Genomic DNA, 21,799 nt, shown 5'->3' on the forward strand with positions numbered 1-21,799 from the left:
AATGTGATGGAGTGACATATAAACTTTAAAAGAAAACAAATCAAGTGTGTTTAAAAAAACAAAAAGAAGCAACACAGACGGAGGTGAGAATACAATAAGCAGTACAGGCAGGGAAGGGAATGGGAGAAGCAACACAGGAGTGGAAGAAGAAATAGGGACAGAGAGCACGAGATGGGATAAGAAGCAAAACAGGTGCTGGGGAGTGTAAAAGAAAATCATGTGCTCGCAAGGACTAATGTGAATTAAAAGAAATGCACTGGCATAAATAAACAAACAATGTGTAAAAAATATACAACTGAGACGTGAGCAACTGTAAAAGAAATACACCTAACAACTTGGGCAACTAAAACAAAACTCACAACGACTGTAGAACAAACAAAGACTGATAAAACTATCATGTGGTGTGTGTAAGAAACGTGCACTTGCAAGGATCGTTGAAACATAGAGGAAAAGGATGGCAAGCTGTTATGCGCTAACCACATAGAAGAGAGTGACAATGAAGACAACCAGTGGTAAACAATGGGCGGGCTTAAAGCCTACTGATAAAATGTTTCGAGCAGACAGCACATGTGCTGTCTAGGCAAGACCTAATAAGTACACAAAATAGCACCATGTGGTGGAAGTCCCATGTCTCCAAAACCCAAAATGATGGCAAACCTGTTTTTTAGTATTTTGCAGGAGGTCTTTTGGCATTTGTACTCCACTGCTACTAAATTAAACTTGTTGCAATATATATATATTTTTTTATTTTTTACTTTTTTCAATACAAGAAACAAGGCAATCCATCAGCAATATGTGACATGATGGGATCTATGGTAAGACCTTCATCCAGAAGGCACACAATAATGATTTTTGGTTCACAATGGGTTCTGTTCTGCTTTGGCATTATCACTAGGACACCCCCTTGAGTTAATCAAAGAGACTGAAAATGCCATTGCTGCTGCCAATTGCTTATACATTTGTGATTATTTTTTGCAGTAAATTGTTGCGCTAGTACTTATGTACTTATCCTATGATGTGGCCTTTAGGCTGGCTTACAGTAAACTCATGAGTAGAATTTGAGTCACCCCTTTTAATCATTGGCTTTTTTGACCACCCTCTTTCAGTTTTTGGCTTGAGACTCCGTCATTCACATCTTGGATCAGCCAGAGGACTGTTTCTTTTTCGTCTGATGGAATTGTCTGCTAAGGCTTATCTTTTCACCTCCAAAGTAGTGCTGGCTCCTTCCTACCACTCTTTTCTCCCTTTGTGTCCTACTCTTGTACCCACTGCCGCTTTTCATTCCTTCATCACACCCTTCTCTCATTGATCTATGTACTCCTCATTCCTTCGCTGCCACCCTCTCATTGCTCCATCCTCCAATCCCCAGTGAGCCTCTTGTTCCACTTAACCCCCCTCCTTTCCCCTCCCATCCTTCTTTCTTGGCAGTTCCAATTCGTCCAGCCACAGAAGAGTTTTTTTTGTTCCCTAAAAACAAAAGGATGCCCACTTTGAAAATTCCCTAGCCTTCACCAGGGGGAGTCCTGTATAATATTGTTAACGCTGGCTGCCCAGGAAGAGCTTTCTAAGTAGCTTGAGTCTTTGTTTAGCCTTTAGTATAATGAAGATCAGCGCAAAGGGCACGCTGACGTCATTACACTAAAGTTTAAGCTTTCACTGCATCAGTGTGTGTGGGGCATATTTCAGCCCCCGAACACTGATTGTGGTGGTCTAGATATGATTGAAAAGGGGAGAACTTCCTCTTTCCAATGATATCTCTGCCCAGTGGATCCCTGTTGATGGCTACTGTCTGTCTGCTCAAGCTGAGGTGAGCCAAAAGATGAGAAAAATGTGATGGATTGATGTTGCGTTTTGGGTTGTTTCCCGTCGCAGGCAGTAGGGCTAGCTACCCTTGCAGGGGGGTAGCATTTTTAACAGGAGACTTGGTGGGGGGGTGAGGATGGAAGGCAGTTTGTGGCTCCCCGCAGATTCTAGAACTTCCCATCACAGATATGGTAGGAAAATGTGCTATTTAGTGAAAGTTTGAGGTTTGCAAGGGATTCTTGGTAGAAAACCCTGCTGAGAGCCATGCAAGTCATCCCAATCTGGATTCCCCCAGGAGTCCTGTTTTAAAAAATTTGCTTGTTTGCTAGGTTTCCCTAGGTGCTAGCCGAGCTAGGGCCCAAAATCCACATCTACCCACTTTGTTTTATAAAAAAAGGGTCTGTTTTGAGTTGAAAATTTTTGATGTATTCATGCTGCATTTTGGGCCTTTTCCAGTCGCGAGCACGAGGCCTACCCACACAAGTGAGGTACCATTTTTATCTGAAGAAATGTGGGAGCATTGAATAGTAGAACATTTGTTGTTAATAATTGGATTTCACCGCATTTGTGCCTTCCAAATGTAAGCCAGGGTGTAAGAAAAGAGACATTTTGAAATACACTCTCTAAATCGTATTCTCATACAGGTACCCGCAAATTCAGAGATGTACAAGTAACCAGTGGTCCTAAACTCTACATCTTCAGAAATACGTAGGTTTCCTTGATACCCATTTTTCACTCTGTATATTTCACCATATAAATTGATCTATTCTCGGTACACAATGAGAAACCATTGTATGGTGCTGTTCAGTTGCTGGCTCTGGGTACCTTGGGTTCTTGGAGAACCTGCAAACCCTATATATCCATGCCATCAGAAGGGTTTAGCAGCCATTGTGACAAAATGTTACGGATAAAACTATTGTTACAAATGGCTGTTTTTAATACTGATTTTCAAAATGTCTTTATTTCAACAGTTAGTTTCTTTGGAAAAACTTTGAGGGATCTACTCATATGGCCCCATGCTGAATTCAGAATTCGGTCTGCTTTTCGGAAATCTACAGCTTTCATGGATCATGGATCACCAATGGATTTTACACGGGTTTCCATCATAAACTGGAAATAGGGTGAGAGCATAAGCAAATCGGAAAAATGGGCTACTGTAATGAAAAATGTGAAAACTGTGGTAAACTGTTTTTTTCATCCAGTTTTACATGTTCGTGGAAGATGGTGACTTTAGCACACCAGACCATTCATTGATGCAATGTTTATGAAAAAAACAGTTAATTTTATTCAGAGCATGTTTTTCCTATTTTTCCTCCAAAAACTCAAAATGTAGCTATATGTCGTCTATTTACTATGTCCCCTCCAGGCAGGCACAAGTCCTGAAAAAAGAAGTGAGGGGACGCTGTCACCGGAAGTAACGTCACGACAGGACGTGACATCATGAAATGTGGCTTGCACCATCGGGTTGGGGAAATAAGGGGCAAGATATGGCTGAAGAGAGAGCAACGGACATAGACAGATTTAAAAGGAGAACATACTCATGAAGCTGTCTTGCTGTGGGATAATCCATGGAGGTAGGGCCTCAGGTTTTCATCCAGATGTTTGTCCTGCAGCCACATTTCTAGACTGTATGAAACTCCTGGCTCAGGCCCTAGCTATGCTGGTTAGCCTGTCGCTGGAGTAAGTGGGCTTGTTCCAATAAACGTGCACTTGGCCAACCTGTATCTATTTTCTTAAAGCTCCTCATCCCAGAGAGGCCAAAGAGTGAAGTTCAGCTGTTTGGCAGGGGGGACAGCGTCCACCCAGTAAAATAAGTGGGGGGATGCCGTCCACCTGCGTGGTACCCCGACTCGAGCCCTGCCTCCAGGGAAACCCACAAACCCTGTAGAATCCCCAGGATGATGAAAAAACGGACACACATTTGACATGGATACCTTATGTGGCAAAACAGTTATGGAGTCCTAAACGCAAACTACCCCAAATAGCCAAAAAAGTTCTGAACACTGGGGAGAGGGGAAAGGCCCAGCAGATAAGGTACATATGCTGCATTCATTAGCACATTGAACCCAGACCGGTTGGAGGGAGGAGGGAGATAATCTCTCAAGCGAATTCTGAAAATAATGTGGTCAACTTGTGCATTTTATAGCTAATTTCACAAATAATTTGGTCAAAAAGGTAGAATCTTTCCAGTAACTTCTGTTTGGCCACCCGTGAAATAACTCGTTAATGCCTTCTTTCCCTTGCTTACCTTTTTCATAGTTTTTGAAGAGGTTACTACTTCCCCCCCCAAAAAAATACAGGACCACACTGTGCTTTTTACAAACAAATTTCAAATATGTTAGCTACAAACGCTACTGGGTTTACATGCTGTTGTGAAGAACACTCATAAAATATCCTGAGACATTTAATGTACGCAAGGCATTTCTTATTCACCACAGGGATGGTGGGGCTGGGCCCCCAACTTATCTTTCCTTATTTCTTTCCTTTTTCTCTCTATATGGCTTTGTTTCTTCCCATTCTAATTCCTTCTTTATTTCTTTCATTTCTTATTTCTGAATGGGTTACCATCCTTCCTTCATTCCATCCTTTTTTGTCTTTTCCCATCTTTCATTCTTTCTTGGTTTCCATTGTTAAATTTTCTTTATTTTCATATTAAATTCTCACTATCTTCTTACTTTGGTTACTTCTTTATTGTGTTTTCTTTCTATATGTTTTCATCTTTCTATCTTTCATTACCTCCTTTTCTACCTCTTTCTTTTCTTTCCTTGTTTCTACCTTATTTTCCTTCTCTCCTTTGTTGTTAACATTGTTCTGCGCTTCTTCTGCCATCTCACCGCTTTCCTTTTTTTCTTCTTTCCATATATATTTCAGCTTTTTCCTTCTTGCTATTTTACTATTTTTCCTTCTTGTCTCCATTCTGTCTGTCTTTTCCATCATTCCTTCTTTCCTCCTTCCTCTACATCCTTTCAGATTTTTACTCTATCCTTCATTCCATACATCCATATTTCCCCCTCCAGTTATCTTTTTCTTCAGCCATGAACCAACCACTATTCTTTTCTTTTCGCACCCATTCCTCTGTCCATGGATCATCCATTTAATTTGTTCCTTCTTTTTCCCCATCCACCTATCCATTCTTTTCCACACCATTCATTCTCATTCTCCACCTCTTTATCCATCCTTCTCTCCGTCCTTTGCCCCATCTTTCTCTCCACCCCCACCCTTGCTTCCTTCTTTCATTTTGTGTTCTCTTGTTGAGTTCTTCACTCCCACCACAAAGCTCCATCGTATTGTTCTTATTCACTGGTATTTATGAGCTCCCTTTGGATGCAAGAATCCCAGTTAAATTTCAAAGAAGTCACAAACTGTTTTCAAGAGCAGGCGCAAGGGCCTTTCTCTTCCCATTCTTGTCTTGTGCTTGAGGACAGGGCAAGTTTGAATTTGCCAGTCAGCTCCAGCGCAAAGCTGTCCACTAAAGAAATCACCCGGTAGGAGGTAAAAGCCGTTGGTATAAAAAATCTGCTGACTATTCAGTCAGCAAGATGGCGATCAGAGGATAGACTTCGATGTCAGTGTCTTAACAAATGGTAGACCAGACCCACATGTAGTGCTACCAAGAAGGAACATAGCAGAACTAAATGAAAACTGGCTAGGAAGTCTCCAAAAAGGGGTATATATCACAAGGACAAAAATAAGTAATGAGTGCATAAGGAACTCGCTAGCCAAAATTACCCTGAAGCGTTTGTGACACCGTGGTTAAAAGGTCCTGTGTATTTATGTACCTACACAACAAAGCACAACACAACACAGAAAACCTAAGAAAATGACCCTCAGTATGAGCTGAAGAAGTCACTACCCACCTCAAGGAATAATCACTAACCATGTCAGGGAGAACCCTTAAATTCACTAAAGTAACCTGAGCTGAACCTCTTGGTACCTATGCAAAGAGCCAAAAGGCAATGTGTAAAGTATGGATGCAGTACCAAAACAGTAATAAAGTCAAACTGCAAAACAATAACAATCCCAAACCAAATTAAAAAAGATAGAGTAAAATGTAATCAACAAAATTTCACTAAAATGACAAAAATCCCATAAGGGAACAACAGAAATGTGTGTTTAAAGTTTTAAGTAGGCACAAAATGCCAGTGATTGTCAATGGCCTTGATAGATCCGGGCCTAAGTGCAATTTGACTGTGATGCAGCATGGGTCGGATTCACCAACCTGTTTGTTATTTTACCTTCTGATTTAGTCTTTCACGGCCCACTCTTCCACAGGAGTACACTTCTAAAAACCCCAGCCCCCAGGACAAAAGGGGAGGCACTTAGAGACTCACAGTTTGTCAGGCAGAGGCCAACAGCAGAGTCCAGTTAAGTCCAGTTTCCCTGATCAGTGGACTGTTGTAGGAAAGGCCTCTTGTAGCTTGTTGTATCCCTTTAGCTTCAACAGGAGGTCAACCTTATGACACCTGGAGTCAATGTCCTTCTCCTACGTGGAACAGGGAGCCGCTCCAGTCCTGCAATGCTCTTCCCGGGTCACAGACAGCAGGTCAAGTCAGCTTCTGTTCTTCCTCGGGTCCAGAAGTTGGTGACTGAAAATGCCACATTATGCCTGGCACTAGCTAGTGGGTGGGAATGACTCCTAGGCACGCCCTAATCAATGAGGTAAAAGTTCTTAGGGTCAACCCTACCCACTTTGAGCACTTTTCGGCCACACTAAACATGGGCACCGAGGGCTTGGGCGTGTGTGGGAAGTGTACTATGGTAATCCTACTGTCATCCCACATTGAACACTAAAATCTAGTTTGCTGCAGATAGTGTACTTACAATAAACCCAGTTACAGAGTTTTGATAGAACAAAGGCAGAGTTTTTCCAGCAACTAAACAGTGGATACACAAGAACTGCATTGGCATCATGTTTCCCTTCCTTTCAAGGGCACCACAGTGTTTCATATAAACCAAGCAGACACATCAAGCAGGATTTGACCCTCCACCAGGATTTGACACTGAAATGACAAAAGATATCCTTACAGCCCTCATCCTTCGGCTGAGCTCTGGGTATACAGTCACAGTGATCTACTGTGTAGCCTATTCAATCTATTCGAAAGCTAATTACAGGTTGGCAGATTTTGGAGAGAAAATGCAAATTAACCTAAAGGAGCTTCAGGTAGGGAAAATGTAAATTGTACAAAATTAATGTTCCCTAATATTTATTTAAAACCTGACCTCACTGTTGGATTTGATTTTTAATGACTATTACACATGATTGTAAAAATATTTTTCTAGCTTGTCCTATTCCAGGCATACTGCAATAGGGTTTTAATCTGTACTCCAGTTTTCTACATAGGGCAGTTAGGCCTACCACAATGTAAAAATAGTGTTTCTGTACTAGTCAATGTAGGGACATGATAACATTAAGTTTCTACTTTTCAATACTAAGAACGCTGTCTTGTGAACCACAAAGCCTAATTAGAGGTGACTTATAAATATTTAAAAGAAAGGTTTTCACCAATTAGAAGAGTTTATTTTGACAGGTCACATTGCAGTTTTTACACTGCTACAGTCACGCTACAATGGTACGCTTAAATACATGTTTCCACTGCCACTATAGTAGATGGTACAATAGGTGCTGCAGTCTGCTATTGCAAAAACAATAATTGATGGACAGAATGCAGATCAATGTCATACATTCATCCCAGTACAGAGATCTGGGCCTAAATCCATAGTTTTTTTGCACTCCACACCACCCCAGTTCAGACATGGCCATATGCAAATCAGCCTTGACCCTGTGCCTCATAGGAACAGTCCAGCCCGAACTGCCTAGCCATGTCTTTCCTGGACCGGAATGAAGCATCCTAGGACCAGTTTCTGGCTATCAGCCGTCTTCAGCCAGGATAGCTTGACTCCAGTGGTGTGGAGAGCATGGGACTCACGTCCGAGCATACCCATCCCACTCGGGGTGACAAATGCAAAAACAACAATTGATGGACAGAATGCAGATCAATGTCATACATTCACCCCAGTACAGAGATCTGGGCCTAAATCCATCGTTTTTTGCACTCCACACCACCCCAGTTCAGACATGGGCATATGCAAATCAGCCTTGACCCTGTGCCTCATGGGAACAGTCCAGCTCGAACTGCCAAGCCATATCTTTCCTGGACCGGAATCAAGCATCCTAGGACCGGTTTCTGGCTATCAGCCGTCTTCAGCCAGGATAGTTTGACTCCAGTGGTGTGGAGAGCATGGGACTCACGTCTGAGCATACCCATCCCACTCGGGGTGACGAATGCAAAAACAACAATTGATGGACAGAATGCAGATCAATGTCTTACATTCACCTCAGTACAGAGATCTGGGCCTAAATCCATCGTTTTTTTGTTTTGTTTGTTTTTTGCACTCCACACCACCCCAGTTCAGACATGGCTGTATGCAAATCAGCCTTGACCCTGTGCCTCATGGGAACAGTCCAGCCCGAACTGCCAAGCCATGTCTTCCCTGGACCGGAATCAAGCATCCTAGGACCGGTTTCTGGCTATCAGCCGTCTTCAGCCAGGATAGCTTGACTCCAGTGGTGTGGAGAGCATGGGACTCACGTCTGAGCATACCCATCCCACTCGGGGTGACAAATGCAAAAACAACAATTGATTGACAGAATGCAGATCAATGTCATACATTCACCCCAGTGCAGAGATCTGGGCCTAAATCCATCGTTTTTTTGCACTCCACACCACCCCAGTTCAGACATGGCCATATGCAAATCAGCCGTGACCCTGTGCCTCATGGGAACAGTCCAGCCCGAACTGCCAAGCCATGTCTTTCCTGGACCGGAATCAAGCATCCTTCGGACCGGTTTCTGGCTATCAGCCGTCTTCAGCCAGGATAGCTTGACTCCAGTGGTGTGGAGAGCATGGGACTCACGTCTGAGCATACCCATCCCACTCGGGGTTACAAATGCAAAAACAACAATTGATGGACAGAATGCAGATCAATGTCATACATTCACCCCAGTACAGAGATCTGGGCCTAAATCCATCGTTTTTTTGCACTCCACACCACCCCAGTTCAGACATGGCCATATGCAAATCAGCCTTGACCCTGTGCCTCATGGGAACAGTCCAGCCCGAACTGCCAAGCCATATCTTTCCTGGACCGTAATCAAGCCTCCTAGGACTGGTTTCTGGCTATCAGTCGTCTTCAGCCAGGATAGCTTGACTCCAGTGGTGTGGAGAGCATGGGACTCACGTCTGAGCATACCCATCCCACTCGGGGTGACAAATTCAAAAACAACAATTGATGGACAGAATGCAGATCAATGTCATACATTCACCCCAGTACAGAGATCTGGGCCTAAATCCATCGTGTTTTTTGCACTCCACACCACCCCAGTTCAGACATGGCCATATGCAATCAGCTTTGACCCTGTGCCTCATGGGAACAGTCGAGCCCGAACTGCCAAGCCATGTCTTTCCTGGACCGGAATCAAGCATCCTAGGACCGGTTTCTGGCTATCAGCCGTCTTCAGCCAGGATAGCTTGACTCCAGTGGTGTGGAGAGCATGGGACTCACGTCTGAGCATACCCATCCCACTCGGGGTAACAAATGCAAAAACAATTACTATTGGCATTTATCTTAAAGGCCTGAACCATATATGTAATGGGGACTTATAGATAGGTTAAATATGGCAATTAGGAATACGCTAATTCGAACATGTTTAAAGTGGGAGTGCATGTGTTTTACTGCTGGGTATTTAAAAAAAGGTCAAGGTGCACCACTTCAACGTTTTTAGAAACTGTTAACTCTGATAAGGTAAACAGAAATGATCACATCAGCTATTTCTTGTAATCTTGACAGTTCTTTATTCAGTTCAGTTGAAAAGAAAAACTATACACAGGATCTACAGCCGACGCGTTTCGTCCTCAAGGGACTTCTTCAGGGCAATATAGTCACTAAAGATGATGTTCTTGGATCTTCTCCCGTTGTTAAAGGATGCGTAAGTGTATCTGTAAAATTGAACTGTGGTACAAGTGGTATCCCGTTTTTCAGACAAATGTCCGTTAAGGGTTCTGTTCCGGCAGATCAATTCTTATTAATAGGCGGTATATGTCTATTCATAGTCGAGTTCAACCGAATCACACCCGTGATAAGAAGTGTTTCAATATTATGCGTACAAGCCACATCAAAATGAAGATGATAATCCAATAGTAATGGAACCAGGGTAGAAAAAGTGGAAGGGGAATTCCGTCTGTCGTCTACTCTTATTTTCTTGTCGTTGGAGGAATATATAATGATCCTATTGCTTAGACACTCTTGATAAAGTGAACTGCAGCATCCCCTGGTTCCTACGTGGCCTGAAGAGTCAGCGTGCAAAGCGACGTCCTCCTCCGTCAAGTACCGGCAGTTTTTTCTTTTGGGCCCACCCTCTAGTACATGGGGCAGTCTGTGTGCACACTCAGAAAAATGAGAAACCTATTGCATTTCTAATGCTTGGGAAGGAGCTGCAGGGCTGAGCTCCAGGTCCGGGATCACTAAAGTGTAAATCCCAACTGGATCAACCGCAGCAGCCCCCCGCTGACCGCTGACACTTACAACTCGGTACCCACCGGGCTGGCCTCTGACGACAATGGGGTCCCCGGATGGAGATCCTACGATGAGGAAGACCCAGGCTGCAGGGTTGAGAGGGCTCTCGTGATAGGCCATTTCCAGAGATCCTCAGAGCCCCCGGCAAGATCGTTGAGGGAGATCGCCGCTCGGGATGAGGGAAGCACAGCAAGAACCGGAGAGCAAGGACTCCAGAGGCAATTCTCCGCCCCGCTCAGCAGCACAGCGTGACCGCTCAATGGCACAGCCCCCCACGCACCAGACAAGCCCCCGGGTGTGACCATTCAGAGGTCCTCGTAACCCCCGGTGCAGGAGTGGAGATCACGGGAGACCGCCGCCTACGGAGGATGAAGATTCACAAGGAGATGCCCCGTTCCGCCCGGTGATACAGCTTTGCGTGCGGCTCGAAGTGAAACACAGAGAGACAGCCACGCTGCCTGACCTGGCTATGGCCGCCACACATGAAGCACAGGAGAGTCTTAGCCAGCATTGAGATCACGGAAGGACCCGATACAGCTGGTTCCTCCCCAATCTGGTTTGAAGCAGGTTAGTGGCGACCCGCGGAAGAGACCGGGACACTCCGTGACAACAGCGGAACCCTGAGACTCTATCGTCGCTAGAACCCCGAATGCCTGACCCTGCAATGGCCGCCGAACTTGCAATGAAAAGCGGTAGCAACATCGGTTCAGTTCCATAATGCCCACAAGTCACAAGTTTCCCAATAGTCCACTTCTGATTTATACCAACTAACAACCTAAAACTATTTGCAACAAGTATTATGCAAATAAATTGGGATGGTCTTCACGGCCAATCAAATGAGTCTACAGTCAATCATTAATTAATTTGACTCTAAGCTGCAAATACTCTCCAAGGAGAGTAAGACACTTGTCATGATTATCAGCCGAGAAACCGACATCAGACGAGCCCCTGACGCCCAATCCATTAATGGCCACCAGAAGCGAAAATGAAAGTGGCTGGCACAAGACTTCGATAAGGCATCTTTTTGATGAAGACTGATGGGGTCATCTGAGATCCGTGATGCCAAAAAGCTCTCTTTAGGAGGAAGTAAAGCCCCGCCCACAACAAGCGAGAATCCCCGGATGCGTGATGGAGGAAGCGGGTCACCTGAGACCCTAGAAGAATACAGACCCCCCGTGACGTGAGAGGAACCCCAGAACTCAACAGGCCAGAAGCCGAAGAGGCTTGACCTAGGAAGGGCCAACATGCCCAGACCCAATATAGAAAACGACTACTGTTAAGTCCACAACAAGACCTTTGTCCCCCTTGACATCTCTGACATCCGCAACCTGGCCTCAAGGTCAACGTAGTCAGGAACAGTAGGCTTCAATTGGGCTACCTTGGCCCAACATAGGACCGGCCATACGAAATACTTGATTCAACGCCACTCCAAAGTAGCCACAGCGAACGCGCCCTCTCTATCCCTACCCAGGACCTAAATCTCTGACCCATCAAGACAACTTGAGAGAAATATCCCTGTCTCTTTGAGAACCCCTCTAGTGACACAGGCCCCCCTACCAGAAGATCAGGCGAGCCTCTCAAACTGTACCCAGAGATTCCCCTCTCAGCACGCCCTCTCCCTCTTTGCCCCCTCCTCCCGAGAAACTAGCCCCCTGTCTCCTCAACCCCCAATCCCACCTCCCGACCAGACCATACCCTTTCCTCGACAAGACATTCCATTCGATTGTACATTGGAGAGAATCCGCCTGCCCAACACAGAAAAATGCCACCGGACACGCAATTGGCTTACGCCCCGCAAACACTAAACTATCTGAGTCCCCATGGGCCAAACTCCTTCGCTATACCCTTTTCCCCCAAGCTCTCTAGTAAAGCAAAGAAACTCTTCAAACATAGACTGCTCAAACAACATCCCGAGACACTATTTGTAGACACTTACCATTGCTCCTCTAGAGGGTAGATAAAAATGGACTTCATTTTCTACTCTGATAGACCAGACATCTGGTCCTTCATTTTCAACACACACCTCACCATCTCCAAAACCACCACTACATCCCACAGCTGCAAATTGACGACCTCCCTTTCGAATCACCAGTCGTTAAGAGGCAATATCTCCTTAACCATCTTCGCCAACGGCACAGTCCTGATACAGGCTAAGAGTGCTCACCTTGAAGTATTCGACTCCCTATTCCCTTCTTTAAAAGAGGCCTCTGGATTCACCTCACGATCAAGACCGACTGCACCCCTTCCCCTAGTGAGCCTTTCAGGACAAGGGAGCCACGGGACCCCTCTCGCTTCCACCTCGAGATCCCCCTCCCCACCATCTCGAGACGCCTACTGTAACATTGTACCCCCAAACAACAATCTTTCCCCCTTTGGAAGACGACATACCCCCTCTTCCTTCCCATACCAACTGCTAGGATCGAGAATTATCTTCTGGATCAACCCCTCCACAGCCCCCCCCTGTCTTCCTGCCTCACGAGAACCAACACTAGTCATGAGGCACCACTCCCTCTGCCCACGAGCCCTCCCTTAATCATACAAGGATGCCCCTCCCCAACAACCTCCAGGAACGGGACCTTTGTTTTCAACCATCTCGACAGGGATCCGTCCCCCTACCCAGAGGGCAATACTACATCAGACACCCTCCCTCCCACCTTGGACCATCCCCCCTCACCCAAGGGCACTGTTTCTCCAGACACCCCACCTCCCTCCCTAGAAATCATGACGCAACACCTCACCATCCTAGAAACTCAGCTTGAAATCCTGATTCGAAGCCTGAACGAAACTCTTTCCAACCTGACCTTGCTCTGAAAGCACACACAGCTACCCATTGAGCTATCCAGTCTCACTCAACCCAAACAAGACACGGTCCCACTCCTTAGCGAGCCTCTTAGTCCGCACAGTCCCCGACTCCGGTGCAATAGAGAAGGGAGTGATAAGTGTTACGAAAGGCTCAGAAGTGCATCAGCCCCACTTTCCCCCCGGAAAGTGACTCAACTAGTCTCATCCTATGACCCCCGACAAAATCCTCCCCCAAATCCTCAATCCAAGTAATTACGGGATTTAGAGGTGAATACCCCCCTTTAAGAGTCCCTAGACCCCCAGCCCACCTAGCCTTCCTACCTAGAGCCCAAGCCTATGACAACAGGAGCACAGAAAGCCCACCCATCAACTTCATGCTCCTTAACTGCAGATCAGCCTCTAAACAGGCAACTGAGCTAGCAGAAGCCATCCTCTCCCATGATATAGGCATAGCTTTCATAACGGAGACCTGGCTCAATAATCAATCTTACCCCAGCATGGACATGCTGGTGCCTCCCAGATTCACAATGATTAACAAAGACAGGCAAGAAAAAAGGGGAGGGGAGATAGCAATCATCCACATGAACAACATCTGCATCACAGAAACCTCCTCCTGCGTGTACAGCTCCTTTGAATGTCTCTCAGTCATCATCTAAACACACGACACTAGGCTTACTCTCTGCCACCTTCTATACCACACCCCAGGCAACTCCTCTGAATTTGGGGTTCACCTTGCCGACCTGATTGCCCATTGCGCACTCGGCAACTCCAACAATATAATTCTGGGCGACCTCAATCTAAGATGGAACGAAACAAAAAACCCACTCATTCAAACCCGTAACAACTTATTACTAGAAAACAATCTGACCCAACATTGCTCAGAAGAAACTCATCATCGAGGAGCAATCCTAGACGCAATTATAGCCGAAAGCAAAGCAATCTCCATCGACCACATACTTACCCGTCGACTGGTCCGATCACCACATACTCCTTTTTCGCATCAATCATGCAATCTTGCCCAATCTAATCCCCAAGCTAGACCCCCCCCAAATGGGTCAGGAACACAGCCCAGATCCCTCGAGCGGACCTAGAAGAAAGAATTAGCTCGCTCCTACCCAACACCACTGACCATCTCTCAACTACCGAACTCACCTCTCTTTACAACTCTAATTTGACATGCACCCTGGATCACCTTGCCCCCCATGAAACAAAAAAAATCCAGGACTATTTCCTCCAGATCATGGATCTCCTCTGACATCAATGAGCAAAGAAGAAAACTAAGAGCCGCAGAAAGAATCTGGAGGAACAATCCCTCCGCCCTACATTGCGATCAACTCCAAGTAGCCCGTAGGATGTACAAAAAGCACATCAAGACCTCAAAGACCGCTTTCTTCTGCTCTGCGCTAGGTACTGAAATAAACTGGCCCAAAGAGCTTTTCAATATCATCAGGAATCAAACCGCTAAACCTATACCCACCTCAATGCAGATATCCAAAGAACGCTGCCACCTTTTTCAATGACAAAATCGCCAAGATCGATCTCTCACTTGGTTCCAATCCTATCCCCTCCACCGAGATCGAATCGACCGAAACTCTTGTCAGTAGCGCCCTGAACCCCCCAAAACATTGGTCCGCCTTTAATCCCATCCAGGAAGCAGAGATAGTCAAACTAATCTCCGACGCCAACCCATCATCACACACCCTGGATCAGCTTCACCTCACCTGACCAAAGACCTGAAGCATGTCCTAGCCCCGCTATGGTGCAGGATCATTAACAGTTCACTGAGCTCTGGAACCCTTCCTGAATGCCTCAAAGTAGGCCAAGTCACGCCACTGCTGAAAAAACCAGGGCTAGACACTGAGGATCTGAATAACTTCAGACCTGTATTGAACCTTCGCTCTTTTGTCTAAGATCCTAGAAAGATGTGTACTCCTTCAGTTATACCATCACCTGGGTAACATCAATCTCCTACACCCCCACCAATCGGGCTTCAGAAAAGGCTGAAGTACCGAATCTGCAGTTCTCAATGTCATTGACGATCTACTTGTCACTTGACTCGGATCAATGCTGCCTTCTCATCCTTCTAGATTTATCGGCCGCATTCGATACAGTAGACCACAAATTGCTCATCAAGGTTTTACAAGAAAGGGCCGGTCTTCAGGAGACGGTCCTCCACTGGTTCTCTTCCTTTCTCCACAACCGTTCAGTGCTCTCCCTCAGCTTGTCAACATCTACTTCGAACCCCTTACCTCTCTACCCTACTCAGAAAATCCAACATCCCTTTTCACTTATATGCTGACGACACGCAGCTCTATCTGGAAACCACCTGAAACGTAACCAAGAGAAAACGGAAATACTCCTCATCTCCAACAAGGAGGAAAACCCCCAAATGGAGAATGGCTCAAAGCCATTGACGCCCTCAATGGCAACCTCACCTTAGTGGAGTCGGTAAAATCTCTAGGGATCACCCTTGACCCGAAACTGGACATGAAGAAACACATTACAAGATCTGCCAAAAATGCCTTTCTCAATCTGAAACTTTTATACAAAGTAAAGCCCTTCCTCCCACCCAAGGACCTTCAACAAGCCACCCAAGCACTGGTACTTTCCAGAACAGACTATGGGATTGCTGCCCTGACAGGGACAGCAAAATCCCACCTCGCCCCCCTGAAGGCAACCTTCAATACAGCTGCCAGAATGGTTACGGGAACTAAGAAATTCGAACACATCCCTACTGCTCTTAGAGAACATAAATGGCTCAAGTTACAAGCCAGCTTTAGAACAGCCTGCCTCAAACACAAAGCCCTGCACAGAGGCAAACCGGAATACCTGGCCGCCAAACTCAACGGGGCTGGCCAGTCCAGAAACCTCAGGAGCTCCAACTCTCTTTTACTCATCCCGCAAAAAACTTGCAAACAGAAAACCGCAACCAAATCATTTGCTGGAAATGCAGCAAAAATCTGGAACTCTATCCCCCCGCACATCAGAACAACCCCCTTGTTTCCTAAATTCAAGGCATTACTCAAAGCCCTCTTCCTCGACCGCTCTCGAACGAACTGTAAGAGCCAAGGAAGTTCCTAGCCAATGCCCCTCCTGACCTTTATCTGGGACCAACTACACTGATTCAGACTAAGATAACTTTATGTGTACGAACTAATTGAACAATGACTAAGCTCAGATGATAGTCAGGCTATCTTGCTCCCTATTCCCCTCTGCCCCTCCGCTCAGGTATATGGTCCCTTCCAGACGCTATCCCTCTTGTTCTCCCAATTTCCTGTACCGTATATTTGCACTTAATTGTATATGCTGTAAAGTAACCCTGGGCGAAGAACTACGCTCCGTTCGCGGAGCTTGCGGAGTTTCGGCAACTCCGCGTTCTACGGAGAACACGAAGCTGTTGATTACTCCGCGATCCGGTGCGTAGCGTAGTTCTCGCGCGCTGAATAACATTATCGCGTGCGCGGCAATGGCTTACCTTGGCCCGTCGCGACCGCCTGGGTAGGTTCGCGCGATATTTGACGCGATCACGCACTTTTGTAGTGCGAACGAGAAGATGAGTTCCCGAACATGTCTTACACAACGCGAACACGTTACTTGTGACCCGGAACAGGAAATAAGGGAACGCAAGCGGGCGGGACAAACCTCTTGGGTAACTTAGCGCGCTAGCTATCTCGAGCATGCAGGCAGCGCCCCGAACACGCGCACCGCGCTCCTGAAGACGAAAAATGGCGCGCAAACGGGTCTAGCAAGCAACTACGCATGTCCGCGGAGCTACGCGTAGGTCGCGGAGTGCAAGTGCGTCTTCGCGTAGCTCCGCGGAGTGCGGCTCCGCGAACTACGCCCAGGGTTACTGTAAAGTCCTCTGATACCCCTGGGTCCAGCCAGCACTATATCAATCTCCTAAAATAAAATAATTAAAAATAAATTATACAAAGTGATGTAAGTGTGGGTAGCAGGTTGAACAGGGGCGCAACATGGAGCAAGGGAAGGAGCGCAACATGGAGGAGAGCCAGGGCACAACATCACATGGGCAAGAGAGGGCATTGTAGTGTAGTTCCTATATTCCCAATAGGCTCTGCGCATTGGAATAACATATCCTATAGATGTGACGTAGGACTTGTCTACTAGGTCTCTATCGAATATATTAGACTTAATTGTGAGTGCCAGCTAGTTCAGAGGTCACTAGAAACTTTCTCGAATTCACCAAAAGGGATTAGTTTCTGACAACCGCATTAACATGACAACTTTGTTTCCCCAAGAATAAAACTGATCTCCAGAGTCGTGGAAACAATAGATAGATATTTTTCTCAGTCAATCGTGCATGCTTCGTTTCATCAGAGGTGCAGAGAAATAGAGAGACGGGTGTTTTCATTAAAAGCGTTTATTGAACAGTCTTCTTTCTCAGACAAGCAAAATGAACTGCTACAATCGTAATACTGGTTGCAAAGTATAAAGCGTACAGTAAGAAGAGTATTATAAAATAATACTGTAAAAGCATTGTATAGTTCCTAGACCATAGATAAATACATACATAAATAACAAAGGCTAAAACGTACTGAACTGGTGCTTCTAAAATACGCCTACCCCGATGTACCTAACCTAAGTCTAGTACGAGGGAAGAAGTAAGTGAGGTGTAGCATAGGTTTAGTTTTTCTTTGCCAATAATCTAACCAAGATTTCTCTTAGAGTCTAATCAGCTCCGTACCTTGGTTTTAGAATGAAGGAGGTCTGGTATCTCTGTCTCGGGACTCGATTTCCCAACACTCCACGAGGGGAGCTTGGAAATACTGGAGCTGGATTCTCAGCGAGAGAAAGGCAGCCTCTCTTTCAGTGCGTCAGCGGGAGGGTCGGCTTCCTTCGGCACTTGCTGTAGCGAGCTGTGTCTGGGGAAGTAGATAGTCGAGCTGCTCTGAACCACCGTGTGTTTGCTAGGGTAAGTGTAGGCATATTTATACTTTGAAGATGCCTAGTTTGACAAAAAGTCGGACAAAATAACGTCACCAAAGTACCCCAAGGGAATGGTAGTTCTTTGAAAACAAGGGGATGTCCCTGACTGCTGAAGCCGAGTTTTCCAAGAAATCGTTGTGGCTTTTTGGAACTAGTGGAAGTAGCCATGTCTGTATTTGGACTGGTTTGGTTATGTCTAAATATGGGTATGATTTCTATGTCTATATAAGGGCAATGTGAATTATACCTATATAAGGGCATGAATCGGTAAATTTCGCTCGGATCCTAAAATGCCATACAACACCCACTCCACTTTATTAAGTTCGATATTACTATATTCTAAGCATTTAAAACATATCTAAAGCATGATGTGTTATAAATCCCTCCCAAAATACATAAAATGCATTTGAAATGGCTGTACACGAAAGATGAGCATTTGTGCTGTACGCATTTTTAAAAAAAGCAATATTTTTCATTCAAAGCATGTAGTGTGTCATGGAAAATGCTTATCAGAGTGAATCATGAAATTACATTTATGAAATGGCTCTTAAATACAGAAGAAAAAGTTGAGACCATTCCATGACAGAATATACTGTTTAGGTTGTGGACAAGGTGAAATATTGTCTCTTTGAAGTGTTTCAAAGAATTCTTGTTCTCTAAGAATAGTTCTACTTTAAGCAGATTACTTTGTGCCCAAAAAAAAAGTTCAATTTTGGAAAAAGTCAAATCGCAAAAAAATAGAGTTCTTAAAGTTGGAAGTTTTGTTTTGAAAAGTGAAGGTCGAATACAGAGTCCCATAGAACGATGTGTGCTAACTTCAAAAGTCATTCTCGTTATTTGGAGAAAACATCAAATCGTTTAAGCTGGCAAAGAAATCTTCTACCACAGTAGGTGAAAGTTGGACCACTTCATTAAGTAAACCGATAGCGCAAAAATGTGAAGCATCGCCGTCAGTATTAGCCATATTAGCAATGTTCGTCAGAGATGGAGATGGAGGTGGTACCAGTGTGCCTGTTGATCTACGTATCTCACCGTCAGCAGATTGCGTCTGTGAGATCTCAATGAATGCCGTCATCAGGATTGGTAGCCGCTGGGGACAACACGATGCATGGGCCGTACCTGAACCAAGCAACGCATCAACATCCGTTGGCAGTGCTGATGAAAGTGTTAGACAGATGTCCAATACACATTCTTCTCCACATAGCAGGCATTGTAGAACAGGTAAGATGCAATCTTGCCAGATTGGTCGGAATGATAGGAACCATGTGGTATTCAGGTCTCTTAGACGAGCCAGGCCCAGACTCTGTATCATGCGCTCACGACACTTCATTGACAGGAGAGTGTTCTCAATGGTAATCTGGGTGTCGTTGCTGACCACACTTGCCATATCGGAGCAGAAAAAACAAGAATAGTATTCCTCCTACGAGTCCCAAAATGAGAGGCAGGCCGCCGAACACAGAGTGCACGAAGTTAGTAAAAATGCCAAGGACTGCTTCAAAAGGTGCTAACAGTACCGAAAAAACTGTCTTAAATACATGTACAATACCACTGGTATCAGACGTGTTTAAGATACGACCAAACATTTCTACGAAATGTATTGGACCGTTTGTGGATAAAAGGGCATGTATCTCTGCAGAGGACCTTGCAACTTGTAGTTCATACGTCTCTTTAGACAAGGTCTGTGGCACAGTTTTTTGTAAAAGAATGGCTTTCATTCTGCTTAAAGTATCAATTCGAATAGAAGAGATGTTCAGTCAAGGCCATAGCAGCGACTTCCCGTCTGTCTTAGCTTTAGGAAACAGTACTTAGATACAACAAGTGACCCTGGCTGACACTGTTACGAGATAGGCTATTCCTGGCATCATTCCACAACAGCTGTGATCATTCAACTTTATGTAGCTCCCGTTAGAAAGCTGCCTAAAAATTGGATCTATCACTGCTGCTGGAGAACCTTGCAGGTGACAGGATAAGTTGTTCGAAGAACCTTCACAGGCTCCATGTAAATTAATACCCTGGCATAAAAGTGTACCGCTTAGTGCGCTCTTACATTGTGTACCACTAAGAAATACTTATTTTCCCCCACTCCAACATTTGTGTGTGTATGGTAATTCCCAGGTTGACTTTATGTATTCCTTACCCAACCTCTCATACACGGCAACTGGTACATGTTTCAAACAGTATTGAAAATTTAAAATTGTGACAGGCAGAGTGATTATCCCGTGTATTATCCATTCTGTTGCAGGCTTTTCTGAAACAGTTAATGGTAATCTTTCCAGTTTTTCAATGCTCAGCACTGTTAGTCTGCTCCTCTTTGTGCCAAAGTGATTTGTTTATCTGTAAGGTTAAATACAGAAAACAATGACCTGGTGTTGATTAGATGCCATGGCACATATCCAGAACAAAGATTTTGCAACATCCAGCCTAAAAGCATTATAGAACGTAATTGCGACTGTCCATGCTGTAGCATGAGCAAGTCCTGTTCCATCATGTCTATGGCAGAGGATACTATGCTGTCCAAAGAATACATTCTGGATGACAGGGTTGTTAACTCATTGTCAACTACGGAGAGTGCTTTCTCTAAGTTAATACGATCAACTTCTCGTATTCTTTCTGCAGTCTCTGCCTGTGTCGCTTTCCAAGCTTCATTATAAATGGCATATATACCTGTATATATGAAACGTTTATGACGTCGTTTTGCCGGACCTGATAAGAAGTCCCTTAAATCAATGTCATCTTTAAGTAAAGATAAGTGTTGTTTAACCTCTGTAAGTGTAGATTTGTGTAGCCACTCAAGGCACAGTTTTCCTACACTGTATGTTACTATCCCTGGATGTTGTCTCTGGACATATCTTGGGTCTGGCCTAGTTACTGTAAACCCTTGTGTCTTGTTCAGGAATCTATCTTGACAGTTATTCGTGTCTGTGGGCCAGATTAACCATTTTTCCATTCAGGATCAGTTCTGTTTTTTAGAAGAAGAAATTTTACGTCGACCCCTCCCTCTGAAGTCTTTTTGCCATCAGGTGTAGGTGTAGGTATGGACGATTTGTTTAAATCTTTTATCTTGGCCAGGCCAAGGCAGGATGTCTGTTGAACAGTGTCATTCAAAAACATTATTTGTTCAGGGATAATGCAGGCTCGAAATAAAGCTTCTATTCCCTGCACTTGCCAGTCTTTTGAGCCCCAGACAGTTTTTGTTTCTATGTTGTCACTCCAAAAGTTGAAAACCTAACGAGGACAGCTGGGCATAAAAGGCTGCTGAATAAATTTGCTTTGTATTAGTCAACATACTTTTTATTCCTGTCTTATTAACATTTTTAAAGTAAAACGTTTCCAGATTTGTGGTATTGAAACCTGAGAAGTATGGACATTTTTCATAGAATGTTTTTGAGCTACCCTTTGGTGGCGTTGGACAATGTTCCCATTGATTGAAAGTATGAACATTTCTCGGGTTGCAGATTTTTGCAAATAATGATGGCCATAATGATTATAACAATACATTTGTGCATAATCTGATGAACCTTCTAAGTATTCATGTTTTGTGAATTTAGCAGACATCTCTAAATCTGACATCATATTATTAACAGTCTCAAAGTCCCAATCATCAGAAAACGTGCTGGGTGAAACAAAGTCACTTAAGGAAACCTTAAATTGTTGTGGAATCTTCAACATCTCT

The sequence above is a fragment of the Lissotriton helveticus genome, chromosome 7 (assembly GCF_964261635.1).
Source record: "Lissotriton helveticus chromosome 7, aLisHel1.1, whole genome shotgun sequence".
In the NCBI taxonomy this organism is placed as follows: domain Eukaryota; kingdom Metazoa; phylum Chordata; class Amphibia; order Caudata; family Salamandridae; genus Lissotriton; species Lissotriton helveticus.